The sequence below is a fragment of the Herpailurus yagouaroundi genome, unplaced genomic scaffold (genome assembly GCF_014898765.1).
Source record: "Herpailurus yagouaroundi ecotype Mexico unplaced genomic scaffold, PumYag 77, whole genome shotgun sequence".
Taxonomy (NCBI): domain Eukaryota; kingdom Metazoa; phylum Chordata; class Mammalia; order Carnivora; family Felidae; genus Herpailurus; species Herpailurus yagouaroundi.
The window spans coordinates 53,975,114-53,997,634 of record NW_024412388.1 but is presented as its reverse complement, the minus strand read 5'-3'; the positions used below and the strand labels follow the sequence as shown (position 1 = coordinate 53,997,634).

At 42.9% G+C, this 22,521-nt stretch overlaps 1 protein-coding gene and 1 pseudogene across 1 annotated transcript in view; one reads left to right on the top strand and one right to left on the bottom strand.

The window, feature by feature from the left end:
* Positions 1-4,553: 4,553 nt before the first annotated feature.
* On the bottom strand, positions 4,554-21,856 carry LOC121017721 (NADH-cytochrome b5 reductase 3-like; annotated as a pseudogene).
* Positions 21,773-22,521, top strand: part of JAK1 (Janus kinase 1) — a 129,617-nt gene continuing 128,868 nt past the window's right edge. The window contains exon 1 of the mRNA XM_040470498.1: positions 21,773-21,982. The gene's annotated coding sequence lies outside the window, so the exon portion shown is untranslated. The remainder of the gene's footprint in view (positions 21,983-22,521) is intronic.

Below are 22,521 nucleotides of genomic sequence, written 5' to 3'. Positions count from 1 at the left end.
GGAAAATCCTAACCAAGCATCGTGTTGCATGACTATCCAAAGGGGTCCCTTCAGTGAATTTGGAAGGAAATAAAAAAGCTCAATGTCACTTTCTTTTCGGTTTGTTCATTTCTTATAAACCAAAAGCAATGTGGAAGATTTTCTAATTTATAAAAGGCTCAACAGATATAATAATTTACATAATTAAAAGGCAGGAAAAACCCAAGTATAAGGGGAAATGTTTTAGCTGATATATTCATGTATATTATCCTCTTTTACTACCTTCTCATTTTACAGGATTGCCTTTCTTTTTTTGAGAGAGAAAGAGAGAGAGAGAGAGAGAGAGAGAGAGAGAGAAAGAAAATCCTGATGCAGGGCTCCATCCCATGACCCTGGGATCCTGACCTGAGCCAAAATCATGAGTCGGACGCTGAACCGACTGAGCCAACCAGGTGCCCTGTCTTTCATTTTTAATCAACAAAAAATACATGTCCACAGTTACATCAAGATTTTAAAATATCTGTAGGCTTCTCATGTTGAAAAGCTTCATTGAAATAGACCATCAGTATTCTCCCAAATCAATGCGATTAGTTCCACTAAGGGCATTTCACTGGCATCTGATTGTTTGAAGGGGCTATAGGGAAACTGATGACATTAAGTAAGATAGATTATGGATACCATTCAACTCTCATCTCTCCATGGACCTAGCAGGCATAGCTTGCATTATTGCTAATGGGAGTTTTGAGTTTACCATTAAAAGTCTATCAATCTCCTAATCCTTGCAGAACACAAATGGGCTTTAACTTTCGGTATAACTTGTTAATTGGTTGACAACAGCCTCATTGTAAATGATTGACACCCGACAAGTTTTGTTTTTGTTTTTTTTTTTTTAAGGTTTATCTATTTTTGAGAGAGACAGAGACAGAATGTGAGTGGGTTAGGGGCAGAGAGAGGAGGACACAGAATCCAAAACAGGCTCCAGGCTCCAAGCTGTCAGTACAGAACCCGATGCAGGCTCGAACTCACGAGCTGTGAGATGATGACCTGAGCTGAAGTCAGACGCTCAACCGACTGAGCCACCCAGGTGCCTCCAAACAAGTTTGTTTGTTTGTTTGTTTGTTTGTTTGTTTTGCCCCTTCTCCTGCCCCTTTCTAGTTCCAGAACCAAAGGACATTTGTCAGCAGCCTAGAATAAAGACAACAGTGGGAGACTTCGGTTGCAGATTCAGGCCAACAGGGAAGACATCAGATAGGGTTATGTTTGCTGCACTTCAGGAATGTCCGGTGTCACATTTGAGTGTCACTGCAATTCTGTCTTGAGAGTAGGTTGTCGTCTTAGACTGGGCAGTTATAACAAAGGACCGTAGCTTGGGTGACTTATACGCAGTAGAAAATTTTATTTCTCACAGTTCTGGAGGCTGAAAATCTGAGATCATGGTGCCAGCCCGGTCAGGTTCCAATGAGCACCCTCTTCTGAGTAGCAGACTGCCAGCTTCTCATTGTGTACTCACATGGCAGAAACAGGGATCCACCCTTGTGACCTAATCACCTCCCCAAAGTCTTCTCTTCTAATACTTTCATACTGGGGGTTAAGATGTGAACATATGAATTTGGCGGAGGGGGGGGGGGACACAAATGTTCCACTCATTGCAGTTGAACCTACCTAAGACACCCATGTAGAGACTAATTATCGAAGTTGCCTTCAAGTTTCTTGTCCACGGTCACCACACTTGCACATATGGAAATTGGGACTAGAACCTAAATCTTATGGCAACAAGCCCAGTGCTTTTTGCAGGGCCCCAAACTGCTTCTCAGTCCTTCGGTTTAACAAGTGTTTCTTCAGGGCCTGTTTCATCGGGCTCTAAGGATGGCAAGAGGGCTTGTATTGCTGCCTTCTCTCAAAGGACTTAGAGTTTATTTGATCAAAATTTGTGTACATGTGAAATGGCTGCAAGCATCAATTGTATTTTCACGAAGTGTTTTAGGAATGTAGAGAAAGGAGAAATTGTGGGCTGTTCATTGGGGAAATTTTCATGGAGGAGGCCTGTGGGTGTTCATGGATGCTCTACAACAAATAAAATAACTAAGAAGCTAACCCTTTTGAGCACCTAGTCTGTGTTGGGCACTGTGTGAGGTACCTCTCATACTTTCTTTCATTTAGGCCTCGTTATCCTCTGAGGTTGGTGTTATTACTGTCCACGTTGCTGATGAGAAGATCAGTGTTCAGAGGAGTGGAAGGCACACTTGTCCAAGGCACACAGTAGGAGCAAAGACAATGTTGAACATAGGAGGACACCAGTGTCTCAACTCTTAACCACTATTGTACAGATTTTATAGTAAGTAGATTTAAAAATCTAACTTAAAATTTTTAAATTTTATTTATTACAAAATTTTTAAAAAATGTTTCTCATCTTTGAGAGAGACAGAGTGCAAGCAGGGTAGGGGCAGAGAGAGAGAGGGAGACACAGAATCCGAGGCAGGCTCCAGGCTCTGAGCTGTCAGCACAGAGCCCGATGCCGAGCTCAAACCCACAGACTTTGGGATCATGACCTGTGCCAAAGTTGGATGCTAAGGGGCGCCTGGGTGGCTCAGTCGGTTAGGCATCCAACTTCAGCTCAGGTCATGATCTCATAGTCTGTGGGTTTGAGCCCTGCGTCGGGCTCTGTGCTGACAGCTCGGAGCCTGGAGTCTGCTTCAGATTCTGTTTCTCCCTCTCTCTCTGCCCCTCCCCTGCTCATGCTCTGTCTCTCTCTGGCCCAAAAATAAATAAAAACATTTTAAAAAAAGTTGGATGCTTGACTGACTGAGCCACACAGGTGCCCCGAATTTTTTTTAATTTTAAAGAGAGAGGTAGATCAGTAGAGAGAGAGAGCAAGTGCACATATGATATGGGGAGAGGGGCAGAGGAAGAGAGAGAGAATCTTAAGCAGTCTCCACACTCAGTGTGGAGCCTGACACAGGGCTTGATCCCATGACCCCAAGAGCATGACCCAAGCTGAAATCAAAAGTTGAACGCTCAACAGACTAAGCCACCCACATGCCTCCCAAATCTGACTTCTTACAAATATGTGTAAAAATGTGTCTAGGTCTCTAAAACAAAAAAGCAATTAGAGTTCCCCTTTCCCTTAACATGTTGGCAGACCTGTGGGATAGAACAGAGAAAGGGGATCTATTATGTTCTAAGCTCTCACTTTATAAAACAAAATTCTGGGGGCACCTGGGTGGCTCAGTTGGTTAAGTGTCTAAAGCTTTTAAAGGGACCCAAGGGGCGCCTGGGTGGCGCAGTCGGTTGAGCGTCCGACTTCAGCCAGGTCACGATCTCGCGGTCCGTGAGTTCGAGCCCGGCGTCGGGCTCTGGGCTGATGGCTCAGAGCCTGGAGCCTGTTTCGATTCTGTGTCTCCCTCTCTCTCTGCCCCTCCCCCGTTCATGCTCTGTCTCTCTCTGTCCTAAAAATAAGTAAAACGTTGAAAAAAAATTAAAAAAAAAAAAATAAAGAGACCCAGGCTTTGTGGCCTAATATTTTGGGGACAATCTGCTTCAGGAAGTTGAGATGACACAGCTTTGTTCTCTAAGCCATTGAGGGAGGTGATCCAGGAGGAGAGCTCATCTCCCTGCATAAGTTTGTAGGGCTATCAAATATGGTTTACCATATTTACTTTCTAGAACTTTTATTCAGTGTACTTTTTATACATACATATTTACAGTACAAAAATGTTTCTGTGCTCATTTTAAAGTGTTTTTTCCCCAATGCCCTATGTCCTACATCAGCAGTTTCTGTCAGCACGTGGTACTTGGCCAGCATAGTGCTGGTTGGTGCCTCCTTCCCCACTGGGGTTGCCAAGTGGACAACATGGAGGAAAAAGGCTTCAAGCAATTGGTAGAGAAATAGGCAACTTTAGGTCACTGGGCTCAAAGGAGGGGATAAGAAGAAGCTGGAAAATTAAGTGGAGGGTCTACAAGAGCCGTTTAATTAGTTACTTTTTTTATTGTAATGAAATATGTATAACACAAAATATGCCATTTTAACTATCTTTAAGTGTACAGTTTAGTGACAATAATTATCGAAAAAGTTGTGTAGGGGTGCCTGGGTGGCTCAGTTGGTTACATGTCTGGTTCTTGATTTTGATTTGTGAGATCAAGCCCCATGTCTAGCTCTTCTCTTTCTCTCTTTCAAAAATAAATAAATAAACATAAAAAAAAGAAAGAAAATGTTATGTAACTACTACCATGATCTATTTCCAAAACTTTTCCATCTCCCCAAAGAGAAACTCCATACCTATCAAGCAAAAATTTTCTTATTATGCCTTCCTCCAGCCCCTGATAAACACTAATAATACTTTCTGTCTTTATGAATTTGCCTATTCCAGATAGACACTATTCTAGATAGAAATATTCCAGATATTTCATATGCTCATACATTTCATAAAATATTTTTCCTTTTGTGTCTAACTTATTTCAAAGTTCATCCATACTGTAGCATGTATCAGAACTTCATTCCTTTTTATGGCTGGATTTTCTATTGTACATATATATCACGTTTTGTTTATCCATTTATTTGTGGATGGACACTTGGATTGTTTCTACGTTCCGGCCATTGTGAATAATGTTGCAATGAACACTGGCATACGAATGCCTGTTTGAGTCCCTCTTTTCAATTGTTTTGAGTACATACCAGGAGTGGAATCGCTGGGTGATAGGGTAATTCTATGTTTAACTTTTTGAGAAACTGCCGAACTATTTTCCACAGGGACTACACCATTTTACATTCCCAGGGCCCAGCCAACAGAAGGTGAAGCAATGCTCTTTGGAATGGCCCATGGGGTCCAGGTTGGACAGGCAGGCCTACTGGCTCATGAGCAGGAGCAGCAGGGGCTCCACTTCTGGGGGTGGTAGGTGGTCCCATATTTCTTTTATTTGCAAAGTCCTAGCTGTAATCCAAGACTTCAGGGGTCTGTCCACCATGTACTAGAGCTTGAGGTAAGTGGAGTGTTCATTCCTTAGTTCCTCCAGCTTTGGCTGCAGCAGGATATCCTTCTTGGTCCAATTGGCAAAGAGCAGTTGGTACATGGTGTAGTCATCCAGGTCCTTCATGATGTCACAGATCACCTGCAGCATCCCTCAGATGCTTTGGGATGCCTGTTCCTCCCATAGTCACACCAACAGACTTCACCATCTTGATGACAGGGTTAGATTTATTGTCTGGACAGATGGCCTTTGCCTGGGTAGACTAGCAGCCCATTTGAGCCCTGGAACGTACACAACGATGTCTTCCATCTTCATGGTTTCCTGGTACTGGGACATCTTTCCTTCTAGCGGGAAACTTGGGATGGATGCCTTTACAGAAAATCTTGATGACCAAATGCACTAAGCCCTTGTCATCATGGCCAGAGATGAGTATATAGGGCGAATGACCAGGTTTTGGTGGATTTGAGTCAATAGGTAGATATGCTGGCCAAAGGGGAGGCCTAGAATGTGATGGGGTTATAGCAGGATGAAGTAGAACCACTGGGTATCATGGCCAATATTCTCCTTGTTGATGAGCCACAGTGGGTACTTGATATCCAGGCTTTTTTTTTTTTTTTTTTTTTTTTTTATGGATGTTCCAGTGGTTTTATTAACTCCTTCTTTCTGGGGGTGGCAGGACCTTGTAGCTGGAGAGCTGGAAAGGAAACCCCAGAGTGGTGGTCTCAGTATGGAGCCCCTGATATCCAGGCTTTTAAGGTGATATCCAGTAGTGGATAGCTGAGCAGGCTATAGAGGAACCAGACTGGGGAGACCACCACATGCCCCAGTATTCTCAGCTGGGCCTTGCGGTGGTGTCTGCTGTCCAGGCCAAGACAGTTGGACTGCCTCTTTTCACTTCCTTAATAATATCCTTTGATGCACAAAAGTTCTTAGTTTTGATGAAGTTCAATTTATTTATTTTTTTCTTTTGTTTCTCATTTGATGTCTTATCTGAGAACCCATTGCCACAGCCAGAGTCACCAAATTTATCCCTATATGTTCTTCTAAGAGTTCTATGGTTCCATTTCGAGTTAATTTTTGTATATGACATGAACTAGGGGTCCAACTTCATTCTTTTGCATGTGGAAATCCGGTTGTGCCAGCATTATCTGTGGAAAAGACTAATTTTCCCCTGTTGAATGGACTTGGCGTCTCTGTGGAAAATCAATTGGACATAAATATAGGGGTTTATATCTGGGCTCTCAATTCTTTCCATTGGTCTATATGTCTATCCTTATGCCAATATCACATGGTTTTAATTACTTTAGCTTTGTAGTAAGTTTTGAAACCAGGAGGTGTGAGTCCTCCAACTCTGATCTTTTTTAAGACTATTTTATGTATTCTGGGCCCCCAGCAACCATATGAATTTGAGAATAGGTTTTTCCATTTCTGCAAAAAAGGCTGTTAGAATTTTGGTAAAGATTGGGTTGAATCTCTAAACCACCTTGGGGAATATTGCCATCTTAACAATATTAAGTCTTCCAATCCATGAACATGGATGTCTTTCCATTCAAAGCCATATCTTGGAAATATTGTGGTTTTGGTTCCAGACCACCACAATAAAGCAAATATCACAATAAAGCAAGTCAAATGAATTTTTTGGTTTTGCAGTGCATATAAAAGTTATGTTTACACTAGACTGTAGTCTATTAAGTGTGCAATAACATTATGCCTAAAAAACCCAATGTATATACCTTAATTAAAATATACTGTATTGCTATAACTGACTGAGCCACCCAGGCGCCTCTGATTTTCTTTTTTTAAAGGGTTTACATGTTTTTATTTACTTTTGAGAGAGAGAGAGAGAAAGATCAAGCTACCACAATCATGGCAGGGGCAGAAAGAGAGGGAGACACAGAATCTGAAGTAGGCTCTGAGCTGTCAGCACAGAGCTTGATGCGGGGGTCGAACTCATGAACCGTGAGATCATGACCGGAGCCAAAGTCTGATGCTTAAATACACCGAGCCCCGCCAGGTGCCTACACTTGATTGATTTTCTTAATGTTAAACTACTCTTGCATTCCTGAGAAAAATCCCACCTGGTCATGGGGTATAATCCTTTTAATATGCTGTTAGATTTTGTTTCCAAGTATTTTGTTGAGGCTTTTTGCATTCATGAGGGATATTGGCCTGTAATTTTCTTTTCTTGTGATGTCTTTATCTGCCTTTGGTATTGGAGTAATGCTGGTCTTATAGAATGAATTAGGAAGTGTTCTCTCCATCATGATTAAGTGCATCAACTTTGGAGGCAGGTGGTGTAAATTTTAATTCTTCCTCTGCTACCAAAAAGTTTGTAGCAAGTTATTTTGTCATTTACCTTCTCTAAACTTAATTTTCCCTTCTGTAAAATGGGAGTATTAGGAGAATTCATTGGGATCATTCATTGTAAAGCCAGTGGTGTGCTGGTAAATGTTTAACAACCAGCTCTCAGAGGATGTGGAGGTGGAAAACCCTGATTTGGAGTGTTTGCCAATTTCCATGTGGTAACTACTCCTGCCATTACTGGTTTTAAGGTGCAAATAGAGTTAAAGAGACATGCACACAGTCTGTTCTCACATGCCAGTGGGAGCTGACTCCAGCACATTGGTTTTGTTTTTTAAGTGTGAAGTACACAATAGGTTATCAATCGATAAATATCATTTTCAGTTGCCTTTAACAAAAATAAAATAAATGAAAATAGGATGATTCCTGCAAAGCAAGGTATATAATCTCCCTCTCTATTGCCTTCTGTTCTAAAATATTCTATATTTAATGTTATCCTCGGATAGTCTATCCTCTGTGGAAATCACATTTTATACCCATTTTCTAATTTTAGATCTTGTTATCATTGTTTATACTGAACATAATCACAGGGAGGATGGTCCTTGCCCACAAGTCTGTTTGCCCTGCTGGCAACTGGCCGCACCTGGAGGGACTGGTTGCTCCTAACTGCTTAACATACTAACCTTGATGGCTGCAGGGAAACTTAGAAGCATCATTCTGCCTTGGCTCCCTGGTTTCTAAGGTCTTCTGCTTGATATTGGCCCTGGCAGGAATCACCAGCCAGTCCTGCTTTCCCTGGAAGACACACATAGATTGCCCAACCGCCACCATTGGGCAAATGATTCAGCAAATGTCATGCCCTCTACACTTTTGCTCAGACCTGGTCTTAAGAAAATTTATGAAGGAAACAAAGACTATCTTACCCTGTCTCCTGGGCACCTAGTCTTAAACCCTTGACTAACTAAGTCACTGTGTTGTCTCATGTTCTTTATCCATCCATCCATCTATCCATCCATCCATTCATCCATCCATCCATCCATGACTTACAGAATGCTTGTGGCTGCATATATGAAGATGCTAGATGGGCGTAGTGTCCATAAACTCACAGCTTGGGATGGGGCCAGGTGGTGTGGAGATAGAGATGCAAATGAATAGTGAGAATAAGGTATGATAAGAAAAAGCACGAACGTATATGCAAAGTATTATGGGAAACTAAAGGATGAATTCTGTTTGCCTGGAGGAGCTATGGAGGTTTTTGCAGGGTGTGTGCAGGTAACCAAAGGGTGAAGCAGAGGTTTGGGCCAGATTATGACAGACTTTCTATGCTCAACGTGCCATTAAACTTGATCCTCCAGCAACAGGGAGTCTTTCTTTCCTTTCCTCTTCCATTGCCCTGTATCTTAGTACTTCAAGGCCCTGGTCCCTGCTAATAAAATAATAACCAACTTTTTTAGGGCTTACAGTGTGCCAGATACTGTACTAGGTGCTTTAAATTCATTATTTAACTATCTTCACAACAACCTTAGAAGACAGAAAATATCATCCTCGTTTTACAGAAACGTTTTACATAAAACGTTTTACAGTTTTATGAGAAAACTGAGATTTAAAACTCCAGGTCACAACTGGGAATAGGCAGAGCTATAACCCACTTCTGATTCACAGCCAAGACTGTGCTCCTAGAAACATGAGCCAGTAGGACTTGGTATCGTTGAGGCATCGGGAAGAGTGGTTCCATCTCCCCAAACCCACCTCCAAAACTTCCCTACATTTTATGATGCTCATACCTCAAACCCTCTTACCTCCTACCTGGGCTGATAACAACCATCTGAAAGCACCTTGTTTAGGAGACATTCATAGTTATTGGGGAGAAGGGCTTTGGAGGATGTTGATGGCAGTGTCAACTTACCCTCAAGGACTGTGGTTGCTTCTGGGTGATGTTGAATTAATGATTCATCTGTTAAAAACACCCACCCAGATAAATGGACCGTCAGTTCTGTCAACTCCCATTGTACACTCTCTGCAAAAGGAAGCAGGAATTCTCTTTAACCTTGCCAGGCAGAGTTAAATTTATATATGAAATTAACTTTATATTAAATATGCATATATTTATAGGCATAATTTAACTCTAAAATTGCATGTACAAATGAGTAACCTGAAGCTCAGGAAGATGAAACCACTTGTTCAAGGTCATAGAATTGGTTTTCTTCCTACTATTGAAGGACTCTAACATTGGGGTGGCCTTTAGTCTGTATCCTAGCGAATAACTGCCCTTTTTTTTAATAATGAGACTTGGAATGTCCCTGAAGGAGTGTTATTTTAGAGATGTGGTGTAGTGAAAAGAGCAAGGGCTCTGAAACCAGGTATTCCTGCATTAAGATTCTAGCGCCTACTCTGTAGTGGTGTGACCTTTGGCAAATCACCTCACATCACCTGAAAGGCTGACTGTGGGAATTGCCGCAGATGACTGGCCCCTGGGGTACCTCAGTACAGGTTAGTCCTTTCCAGCTCTCCTCAGTGTAACACGAATGGACATCTCCAGCCATCTCAAGCAAATTGGTTACACACACAATACATTCTTAGAGGTATGTTAACTCAATTTAATCAAAATGAATTCCTGACATGTGGTATTTTGAAGGGCAATTTGGGGAAGGTATTGTGAAACTAGGCAAGTTATACAGCTCCCGCAAGTGGGACTCAGCAGACCAATCAGGGAGGCCCATGACCCGTGAGACTTTTGGAGAGGAAAGAGAAACGCTGCTGTATTGGGGACACAAAATATCTGGTCACATAACACAGGGATAGATGGAAGGAGAAATAGTAATAGAAGGCATCAGAGGACAGATTTCCAGAGAATGATGCCCATAGTACATGCTGTGTGAATGTTGGGGAGAGAGACCAGTTGCAAGGGGCCAAGGAACCCACCATGATGCCCCTCCTGCATTCTCTCCTGCTTTTGTCCCCCCATAGCACTTTGGGTTTCTCTTAGAGTCACCAGTGCACTTACCTCTTTGTAACAAGGTGGAGAAAATGTCACTATCTTTTTTTTAAGTTTATTTATTTTATTGAGAGAGAGAAAGAGAGAGTGAGCAAGGAGGGGGCAGAGAGAGAGGGAGAGAGAGAATCCCAAGCTGGCTCTGTGCTGTCAGTGCAGAGCCTGGTGTGGGGCTTGAACCCACGAACTGTGAGATCGTGACCTGGGCCAAAATCAAGAGTCGGACACTCAACTGACTGAGCCACACAGGCACCCCCAGAAAATATCACTATCTCTTAATAACTGGTGCCAAAATTCCTCTTGGAGCTAGAAGCATCTAGGTTTGGAAAGCTGGGTAGAACAGAATCATTTGGAGAGCTTGAGGCAGAGTGTTGAGACTCGAGGACTTGGGTGTTAGAGGAGGGGCCGCTTGCTGTGGGTACTACAGGGAGAATGTGCAATCCTTGGGGGCAATCTGGGATGGAGAGCATGAGGAAAAGAGAGGAGGGAGGGCAGGGGGAAAAGGGAGAGAGCGGCTAGCAGTGCACCCGAGCTGTGATTCCTCCCTACCCTTGCCTACGTCTCCAGTGATGACCACCAAACCCAGGCACCTTCATCAAAGGTGAGTGCCTTTGATGAAAAAACTGGGAAGGGGCAGAGTTTCATTGCAACATTGTGCAGGACAGATTAGATGTGAGGAAGTGGAAGTGTCCCTTCGGATGTTATTCATCTCTTGGAAGGGCTGTATACTTGTAGAGGCCAATGAGGGGTTGGGGTCTCAAACGAAGTTTACCCAGATCTTTGAGAGGCAAAGGGGCCTCAGCTGACTTCCGAGTTATATCTCTAATTTCTTTCTCTTTCCTTCTTTACCTTTCCCTCCCCTCCAAAGCTTACCCAGTACAGCACCTGACATATAGTAGGCACTCTGTAAATATTTGTTGTGCTGAATCATGTAAATATTACGTATGGTTTCTGCTGTCGTGGTACCTAAAATTGAGTAAAGACAACACACATGTATTTCACACATAAAAATAAACCAAATTCTAAAAATTCTGGGAAGGAAATAAATACCATCTAAACAGGTTTAATACTTTCCCACCTCTTTGTTTTTTTAGTATCCTTCAAGTTCAACTCATATCTCACCCTCCAGGAAGTCTATCTGGACTTTCAGTGATGTTTCCTGTCTCTGAGATCTTATGCCATTTCCTGTCTGTGTCAGCCATTTGACACTTGATCATTTATTTTTCAAATGGATGTTTTGCCTTTTCCTCTATATACTGCAGTCTCTGAGGACCACCCTTGCTAAGGGCCTAGTATAGTATCCTGTACACATAGTTGTTCAATTGATTGTTACTGATCGTATGTATCTTGCATCAGACTCTCAGAAACTGAAGAATTTATTATGTACTTAGCACATCCTGGTACTGAATAAATATTGTTGAATTGAGTTGAATTGTTGGCTGCCACAGACCTCTGAGAATCTCTGATTCCTAGATCTCACCCTCTTGCCAGAATAAGAGAAGATTAGAACTTGGGAAGAGATCAAATCTAATTCTTGTTAAGCTATAATTTATTTTCCTATTGCTTTGGGGCATGTAATTTAGGCTTTGTACTCCAAATGAAAATATGATTTATTGGCCAGTCACTTTCACACGGATGCTATGAGGTTAAAAAAATAAAGATGCACAGAATTTTGATGCTGACAGATATTATCAACTCAGAAGTATGAGCTCAGAGAGGTCAAACAGACTGCTTTATGTTTCCTCGGTTTGTTCCAGAGCTCACTGAGCATTTGGGTCCCACGCTTTCTGGTTCGTTGGCTTTCCAGGCTCTATTCTTGGTTGTCAGAATAGCATTTCTTCATAGTGTTTTCATTATTAATGCAGCATACTAAGTCCTTGGGGTGGAATAAACCTCATTATTAGAGCTAGTAAGTCAGGCCAAGGCAATCTGATATTCTTATAAAATTGAATAGATTTTGAAGTAAAGAATCCTTGAGCTCACTACCTTCCAAGGGGGCCATCATCTCATTTATCCTACCTATATATAACGTCATATATATACAACCTGTAAGTGGACACTTCTGCATGGACATTCATTATAACAGTTTTATTGATTCTGTTGTACTGCTGTTAATTACATGAACCACAAAAACCTTCAGTTAAATTAAGCCATAATAAATAAGATTAATAACTCTGCTCTGTATATTGAGTGTTTTTACAAGAAACAATGTTCATCTTTTCAGAAATTACTACATTGACGCCTCATAAAATAATTATATCAGATATGTGGACTTTTTTTTTTTTAGTAAAAAAGCTTTTGCGTGTCTTCTAATAACTAATGGTGTGAACTACGATTAATTATCCTCATGATAACCCTATGAAGTGGAAATTATGATCTTCCTCACTTACAGGCGAAGAAAATCAAAGCTTATGGAAATTTGGTATCTTGCCCAAGATCCCACAGTAGGGGAGGCCGAGACTGAATGCGATAAGATATATGTACTTAGCACAGTGCTGGGCAGATAGTGTGTTGAATAAATGCAATTGGAAAAGTCAGCATGAAGTGAAAATCAGTGAAAAGGAAGACAAAAGCTGTTTTGAAGGTGGTACACAAAGTATATATTAAAAGTTCCTGTATATAAGAATGCCTGGATGGCTCAGTCGGTTAAGCGTCCGATTTTGGCTCTGGTCACGATCTCACGGTTCGCGAATTTGAGCCCCGTGTTGGGCTCTGTGCTGACAGCTCAGAGCCTGGAGCCTGTTTCAAATTTTGTCTCCCTGTCTCTCTGCCCTTCACCTGCTTGTGCTCTGTCTCTCTCTCTCAAAAATAAATAAATATTTAAAAATTAAAAAAAAAAAAAGAAGTTCCTGTATATAAAACATGTATGACTAAAATTTGATTCTGAGCTTCCTAACAATCAGCAGGACAAATACAATCAGTTATATGAGTGGTAAGTAACCTTGCCCAAGAGAAGTATAAATATCTGGAGCTCAGACCTAAAGGCCTTTTTTTTTTTTTTTCAATATATGAAGTTTATTGTCCAATTGGTTTCCATACAACACCCAGTGCTCATCCCAAAAGGTGCCCTCCTCAATACCCATCACCCACCCTCCCCTCCCTCCCACCCCCCATCAACCCTCAGTTTGTTCTCAGTTTTTAAGAGTCTCTTATGCTTTGGCTCTCTCCCACTCTAACCTCTTTTTTTTTTTCCTTCCCCTCCCCCATGGGTTTCTGTTAAGTTTCTCAGGATCCATATAAGAGTGAAACCATATGGTATCTGTCTTTCTCTGTATGGCTTATTTCACTTAGCATAACACTCTCCAGTTCCATCCATGTTGCTACAAAGGGTAAGGGCCTTTTTTTCAAGACACAGCATTTAACCTCCTAGCGAGAACCTTGGAGGATGAGGCAAACTCACTGTGGAATAGATGGGATGGCTGTTAGAAGCCTGGAAAAAGTACCAGCCAAACCTGAGTGAGGTGGAGATGCCTGAGTTTGCCCTGACAGAAGGCAGAAGAAGGATTAAGAACTTGAGGGAAAGGGCATGCTAGAGTGGAAAGGCCAGAGGCCCACGAGAGGATTGTTTCATGGGAGACCCAAAGGATACACCATTCACCAAGACGATTAAGAATGTACTGCAGAGAGGTACCGGTGTCACTAAGAAGTCACTTCTGAAGACCTGGGCTTAAGGTAGGAGAATAGTCCCAGAGCTGGGCTCCTTAATGGCCATGGGCATAATGGGGCTCCCTCTAAGAAATAGAGACCAATTGGAAGCATTTACCTATCAGAAGCCATGAGGCCACAATACCATAATAACCAGTAGAGTCAGAGGGCCAGCCAAGGGTATGGTCTGCAGGAATTACAGAGAGGGTAAACAGCTCATAGTGTCCCAAGGGACAAATGTGTAGAGAACAAAAGTACTACATAAAATCTAAAAAAGAGAGGGCCTATGATCACGTGGTCCTGTGGTCATATATACCACATATGGCACCACACAAAGCAGCAGACCTTCTAGAGTGCTGGCAGGCCTTGCAAAGGCACATCTGAAGTGACAAATCAGAAACGACCCTCTGAGAGACTGGGTTGTCTTCCTGTAGGATATGCTTTAAATCAGAGACCTCTGTATGACAGTGTGTCCACACCTAGAAGAATGAATGGATCCAGGAACCAAGGAATCAGAGTAGGAGTGGTGACATTTACCATCACTCCTAATGACTCACTGGGGAACTTTGTCCACATTCTGGTCTCTTCAAGTGTTAGGGGTCTTGGACCCTAAACATGGTGTACTCTTGTCAGGGGATGTAACAAGAGTCCCATGGAATTATGGATCATAGCTGTCACCAGGGCCCTTTGGATTCCTCGTCTCCAGGGACCAGCAGGGGAAAAGAGTCACCATCATGGCAGGGAGAATCCATCCTCATCAGTAGGAGGAAGTAGAGTTCCTTTTACACATGTAGCTAGGGAAGAACGTGTGTGGTGCCCAGGAGAACACAAGGTCCTGGCACTCTGTTTCTCCACTGGAACTGTGATTGGAAGTGGATAGCACTCCTGGCCTGAGGAGGGTGTGACTGCAAAGGGCTCAGCCCTCTCGAGGGTGAGATTTGGGTCATGTCACCAGGTGAGCCACCAGGACCTGCCAAAGTAATAGTTAAGAATGAGGGGAATTTAGAATAGAACAGAAAACAAACAAACAAACAGAATGGACAGAAGAGGGAGAGGATGTGAACCAGCTGTGGCTCTGAGACCAACGGCAGTGACCTGGCCATAGTTTGCCTCATTAACCCCCCTTTTCTAAATTTCCCTGCAGACAGACAGATCCACAGACCTGTGGAGGTCCTGCTCCCTGAACCTGCTATAGAAGTTGGCCTGAGCAGTGCAGTGGGTAGAATGTAGCCTTTATGAAAGTGCACTGCCCAGATCTCCTCCTATGGGAGGCATGACTGACCGAGAGTTCCAGCTTTTCCCCTATGCATCCATTGCTATGTTTGTTTAGGGACTAGGCCTCCCATGCCAATGACTGAGCATGGCAAGCATACTAAGGCAGGCTAGTTCCAGTGAACAATGGCCACTTTGGCTTGAAGACTCCCAAGTGGCTTACCCAAGGTTTTCTTGGAAATGCGTTCTTTCTATCCCAACTTCCCTTTCCTCCTCTTTTCTTCCACAGATATCGGAGCTGCATCATGGTCTGGAGTTGAGTCTTCCCTCGCCTTCTTTTGCTTCCTCCCCAGTAAATCTCTTGCTTATCTAATCCTGTCTTACTTGCTTCTTTCTTCTTTTAAGTGTTTTCTTTGGAGAGAGAGAGAGAGAGAGAGAGAGAGAGAGAGAACATGAGCAGGGGAGGGGCAGAGAGAGAGAGAGAGAGAGAGAGAGAGAGAGAGAGACGGAGAGAGAATCCCAACCGGGCTCCATGCTGTTAGCGCATAGCCTGACATGGAGCTTAACCTCACAAACTGTGAGATCATGACCTGAGCTGAAATCAAGAGTTGGACACTTAATCCACTGAGCCACCCAGGTGTCCCGTTACTTGCTTCTTGAAGGACCTAAACTAATGTGTGCTCTCCAGTTAATGACTGGGTAATTTAGTACAGTCCGTACACCTTAATGGAGTTAAACCGTGAGTTTGTATATACCCGCTTACTTAGTCTTCATAAACATTTACTGAGGTAAATGGGCTGGGTAGTATTATTCAGATTTTACATTTGAGGAAACTGAGTATTAATTTAGGAACTTTCCTGGGGTACCCAGCTAGTAAGTGGCAGGGCTGAGCTGAAATTCAAACTTAGATCTATCTCACTCCAAAGTCACCTTTGCTACTCAGCCATTGGACAGTTGGGCTAAGGGCAGAGTTGATAGCTTAAGAGAATCGAAGTTTCTAAGGAAGATGAACCTCATGTTTTAACAGGAGCGAGCTGAGGTAGTTCTCCAAATCAGGACCAAGGTATATCTCCAGCAATAGTTTTAGGGTAGTACTAATGCTGTTATCAAATACATGATAGAAGCATCAATGTTCTGGAAAGTAATCCCTCAAAAATTTTAGCCTGGAAAGGTTTTAAGGTGGGTGCTCACAATCATACATATATGATTCACTGGCTTTTATCTTTTTTCTTTCTCTGAATTATACTTTTATAACAAATATCTGCTGAACTTTTATGGCATGCATGATTCCTCCCAGGCAAAAATTACATACATTCCTTTTCCTTCCCCATTACATTTAATCAGGCTCTTTTTTCTTACTTTCAGTGTGTCATTATCAGTATTGTTTTTTTTTTTTTTTTTAGTGTTTATCTTATTATTTATTTTGAGAGAGACAGAGAGAGCATGTGCAGGGGAGGGGCAGAGAGAGAAGGAAAGAATCCCAAGTGCCTGAGTATTATTGATGGCCTACTGTTTTCATGGTACTAAGAAATGAGAAAGGATCTCTTTCCTGTAAGTGTAATAATTTCCCCACCTTAGAAGGAGACTAATTCAATGGATTAGAGACCATATAGGAAGAGAATTGTCCAGTTACCATCTTAGTTTAGAGGGAAAAGACCTAACATTTTATTTTAGTTTTTCTTTCTTTCTTTTTTTTTTTTTTTTTTTGGAGGGTGGGATGAAGGAAAGGGAGAGATTATTAAATAAAAGCCATTTATTGAATAATATAGTTTCAATATAAATAACAAAAAGTTTCAGACACATTGGAGCATCCATTGAAAATTCAGGTGGATTAAATATTGGATATTTAAAGCATTGAGCTGTATAAAACCTAGAGTAATATAGAAAAAACATTTGAGTCACCCTCCCTCATTCTGTCTCTTAAATCTTTTTTCCTCCTTAGCATATATCACTATCTGACATTATTCTTTTATTAAATTTTTTTTCAACGTTTATTTATTTTTGGGACAGAGAGAGACAGAGCATGAACGGGGGAGGGGCAGAGAGAGAGGGAGACACAGAATCGGAAACAGGCTCCAGGCTCTGAGCCATCAGCCCAGAGCCCGACGCGGGGCTCGAACTCACGGACCGCGAGATCGTGACCTGGCTGAAGTCGGACGCTTAACCGACTGCGCCACCCAGGCGCCCCTCTGACATTATTCTAATTACTTACTCATTTACTTGTTTTCAACTATCCTCACCAACTAGGAACCTTCTCTGTCTTGTTTCACTGCTGTATTCACAGTGCAGAATAGTGACAGGCACATAATTTGGTATTCAAGAAATATTTGTTGTATTCGTTTGTCTAACCTAGGGAAAGAGGATGGTTTCCTAGAGAATCACGGATGACAGCATAATGCAAACAAACAACCCACAGTAATCAATATACTTCACTATAAGAAAATGGAAAATTTTTACAAGCATATTTTTTTTAGAGTAAATAGTATGCTGGAAAAATATATATCAAAAGTAGGACAGAAACGTATTGCTATCTTTATTAGAGATATCATTATTACAAATTGCTAGAAGATACTATGATCCCTGTAGATATCAGGTAAAGAATGAAAACAGAATTTCTCCTGCCTACTCCATAGGCACATATTGATAAACTAAAAGAAAAATGAAAAATAGAAACTAGTGAGAAAGCACATGGAAAATTATTAATCTCTTTAATAATCATGGAGATTCATGGGTACCTGGGTGGCTCAGTCAGTTAAGTGTCTGACTTTGGCTCAGGTCATGATCTCGTGGTCTCTGAGTTCGAGCCCCATGTGGGGCTCTGTGCTGACAGCTCAGCCTGGAGCCTGCTTTGGATTCTGTGTCTCCCTCTCTCTCTGCCCCTCACCCGCTCATGCTCTGTTTCCTTCTCTTTCAAAAAATGGATGAACATTAAGAAAAAAAAAAGCAAAAAAAATCATGGAAATTCACAATTAAAAGTAAAAAAAAATTAAACACTAAAGATGTAAATATTTATTTACTTATTTTATTTTATTTTATTTTATTTTAAAGTAAGCTCTGCACGCAATATGGGGCTCAAATTCACAACCCTGAGATTAAGAGTTGTATGCTTTACTGACCGAGCCAGCCAGGCACCCCAAAGATGTAAATCATTTTAAAATGATAATGTTCATTCTTGCAGAACTTGACATTGTGTATGTTTTTTAGGACAGTGTAAATTTTTGGAAACTTCCTGGAAAGTGACTTGCCAATATGAATCTATGATCAGGAATCTAAAAATATGCAGTCCATTTAACTCAATAATTCCATTTCTGTGAATCTCTCCTAATGGCCTAAATAGTATATATTTAATTATTATTTAAGTTATTTGCATGAGGAAATCTATTAGTTATGAAGACTTCAGTAGTAACAGAAAAATGCTCATATATTGAAATAAATTTAAGGAACAATTTATAAAATTACATGCACACCGTGATTATACTTACATTAAAAATATGGCTAGTGAAAAAAATAACTGGAAGAAAATATATAATATGGTAAGCATATTTATATTAGGGCTGCAAAATTACAGAGATTTTATCTGTCTTCTCTAATTTCCAAGTTTTTGTAATTGAATTTCATCATCTGTACAATGGCATTTTAGTTTTGTTTAGTACAACCTTTTAAAGGCAAACCTTATTGTTTGAATCTATTTTCCCATTGTAATCTAATCTTTTCCAGAGACATAAACTGATGAGCAAACACTCTTAATGAAGATTTACATGTGAAACCCATGTGTATGATTGCTGATTGGATGGAGTGGTTTTTTTTGAGAATTTCCCAATAAGAGGGTTAGTTCAATTTAGATGAATGTTTGTAATGGGCTTGTAGATTTCATGCCACATGTTACCTATTAGAAGGGGATGTGTAGTCCTCCTTCTATACTGTTCTCTGCTTCATATGTTCCTTATAGGGTAACTGTACAATTTTTTTTTTCTATTTTCAAACATAAGATTGAATTCCTCATCCAATTTAGTTGGTGTTCTTGGTCAACCTGTCAACTAATTTGGAAAATTTGGGAGTCACGTGCCGTTCTTCCTTTTGCCTCAGCACCCACGTCTAATCAGTCACCGCACAGTCTACTATATCTCCTCAGGCTTTTGACACTTTCATGCTTATCCCTCCTTAGTCTACTGCTTTAATATTGTTCTTATCACTGGTAGTTTGCGGCTCTACAATGCTGTGGAGATTAATCTTGTCCTCCAATCCATCATCTACCTTATCTTCACATTAGTGGTTCTCAATAGGGGTGGTTTTTGTCCCCCAGGGAACATTTGGAAATGTCTGAAGACATTTTTGGTTGTCATAACTGGACGAGGAGATGGGTGGGTGGGGGGTGGAGGGCATGGAGGAGAAGCGAGGGGGATTGCTACTGGCATCTAGTGGTTAGAGGACAGAGATGCTGCTGAACATCCTGCAGTACACAGGACAGCACCACATAACAAAGAATATTCTAGCCCCAAATGTCAATAGTGCTGAGGCTGAGAAACCCTGCCCTAGGGTGATTCTTGTAAAATGTAAACCTGCTTAAATACCTAAAGAACACACTATGTTTTTCAGGCAAGATTTTTGCATGACTCTTATCTTATTCCCCAGCCACACAAGCATATATGTATTACTGTCTGAATATGCCACAATCCCTCTGGTGCTCCTGTGATTTATCTGCTGCTTATAGCATCTTCTTCCTGACTTCTTCAGGCTAGGTTGGGTAATTCTCCTCTATGACCAGTTTTAGAAGAGCATGAATCACACTGAACGGTCACCCGTCAGTTATCCACTCCAGTGTGAGAACCAGAGGTCAGGAGCTGGGTGTTTTCCCCCAGAATCCTCAGCACTTAATGCAATGCCCAGTATGGGGAAATACACTCAGCCAAGGCCCTCTCTCCTTATTCCATGTCATGAGTCTTTCATAGCAGTCAGATTCATTCTTGAGTACAATGGGGTCATTGCTGCTATCCTGACTGGCCTTTATCTTTATTTTTCTCCTTCCCTGAAATGTGGCTCTTTCATGTTTCTGTCTCCATTCATTCACTCCCACCTGTTCTTTAAGGCCCAGCTCAATAAAAATGACTTACTGAGCCCACCACTGTGCCAGACCTGCATTATCTTCTTTATAAAATGTTTATATATTTTGGGGGGGTGCTCAGTGAGAGAGGGAGAACAGAATCCAAAGCAGGCTCCAAGATCTGAGTTGTCAGCACAGAGCCCGACCTGGGGCTTGAACCTGCAAACTGTGAGATCATAACCTAAACCAAAGTCAGATGCTTAACCTACTGAGGAACCCAGGCACCCTGGGGCTGCATTATCTTAGTTCACCTTCAGCATAATCCCTGTAAGGAAGGTATATCCCAATTTAACAGGTGAGGAATGTGATGTGAACAGCCCTGAGTTGCAGGTGAGGCAATACATGCACACAAACACCCACAAATGGAGACAGCTGGGGCCACGACCCTCCCTGCTTGCTTCTCCTGTCCTCTCTGTTAACTCTTCTATCTCCTTCCAGAAGACAGTTTGGAGATCTTTTAGTCTGCCCCTCAACTTTTATGAGTAACCTGTAACTTGTTTAGAGTATCAAAGGTGGCTAATGGTGGGACCCAGACCTAAAATCTAGAACTCTAGAATCAAGTGCTCTTTTCACTCACCAGGAACCACACTGGCACTTCTTGCTCAGTATGAGGTAAGTCTTAGTAGTCCCCCAAGTTATCAGGAACCCTCCAGCAGGATTAGCTGGGCAGGTGGGGCAGTCTTAGTCCACAGTGACAAGCTGCAGAAGCCTGACCTCATGCCTAGGAGGATTTTCCCGGGGAAGGCACTGGATTGTTTCAAGCTTGGGAGTGGAACAGATTTGAAATTTTAAAAGCTCACTGTAGAAAATTAAATAGAGACTGTAGTCTCTTGTATTCTCTAACTGTTGGAACAGTTAGAGAAGTGAAAGGACTAGAGATTCCTTGGAAGTAAAATTGTCAGGATCTGACTGTAGACTGCCTACGGGATATGAATCCTGGCTGTAGTGTGACTTTAAGATACATAAACCTCAATTTGTTTTCTCATAGCTAAAACGAGGATAATACCTACTTTGAGAGATTAGTAAAAAATGAAAAGTGCTGAATACATGAATATATTAGGTATCAACAAATGTTCTTTTTTTTTTTTAATTTAAAAGAGCTCTTTAAATAGGGCATGGGTTGGATCTGAAGTACCTTGTCTATGTCAAATAAAATTTGTTCTTAAGTTCCTGCTAGTCAGGTACTCTCCAGCTCATCTCTTATTCTGTCGCGACGAGGGGCAGAGGACTGTGATCAAAGCATCGCGGTGCAGGAGCACATCAAACTTGGGAGGTGTCAACCTATGGCCAAAACCTCACAACAATTTTACTTTTTGCCCTCTCAGACCTCTCCTCCCTAGACTGATGTTTCTAGAAGACGCGGTGTAAAGAAGCGAGTGAGGAGGGGGGGGAAGCATGAACGACGCCGAGTGGGAACCGGACGGGAACACTAGTGGCGCTGGTTCTTGCGCGGTAGCTGAGCCCACCACTGGTCTGCAGCCTCCGCCCCGTTTCTTAGGCTGTAGCTCGTGACGTCACGAGGAGGCGGGACCGACTTCTGCCTGGGAGGTGGAGCCAGCGGCGGGGCGGGGCGGGAGCGTCGCGAGCGCAGGCCGCGGCGGCCGCGGAGTAGCTAGCAGCCGCTTCCAGCGCTGGCCTGCGCCCCAGCCCTGATTTCCCATTCCGCGCCCCCTCCTCAGCCCCGGGCGCGCTCGCCGGGGCCCTGCGGGGCTGGCCGCTTAGCTAGCAGGCCGCCGGACCTGCGCAGCGACCCGGAGCACCCTCCGGCCCAGGCGCACACGGAAGTGGTGAGTGTCACGGAGGGGAGGTGGAGAAGCCTGTGGCGGCCGCCGATGGCCGGGCGAGGGGCGCGGAGCCGGGCGCCGGCGGCCGACGCGGCCGCTGCTCTCTGTTCTCGGCAGTTGCGCACCCCCGGCCGCTCAGCAAGAGGGGCGGTGGACCGGGGGCCCGGGCGGGCTGGGGGCGTGTGGGTGCGGGCGAGGAAGCGGGGGATTTCCAGCCAAGCGGAGTCTGCTGGCGGCGGGGAGGTTGGGGGGCGGGAGCCCCACGCCGGGATGGGGGGGATGGTTAAGGCTCGCCGCCCCCTCCCCCAGAGCACACACCAAATTTTCATAAACAAGTCTGGAACGCGCTGACATCCTGTTTATACCACCCTGAGATACAGGCGCGGGCTTGAGGTCTGACGTTCCTCGCTCTTGCACCGAGAACTTGACCGCCAGCACTCTGGCATAATTGCTGTTGGGGTAGGGGCAGGAGGAGGTTTTCTCTGGCCTCAGGACGGAGACCGAGGGTCTTCGCCGTTGTCCTCCTTTGCCATCTCAGCGAG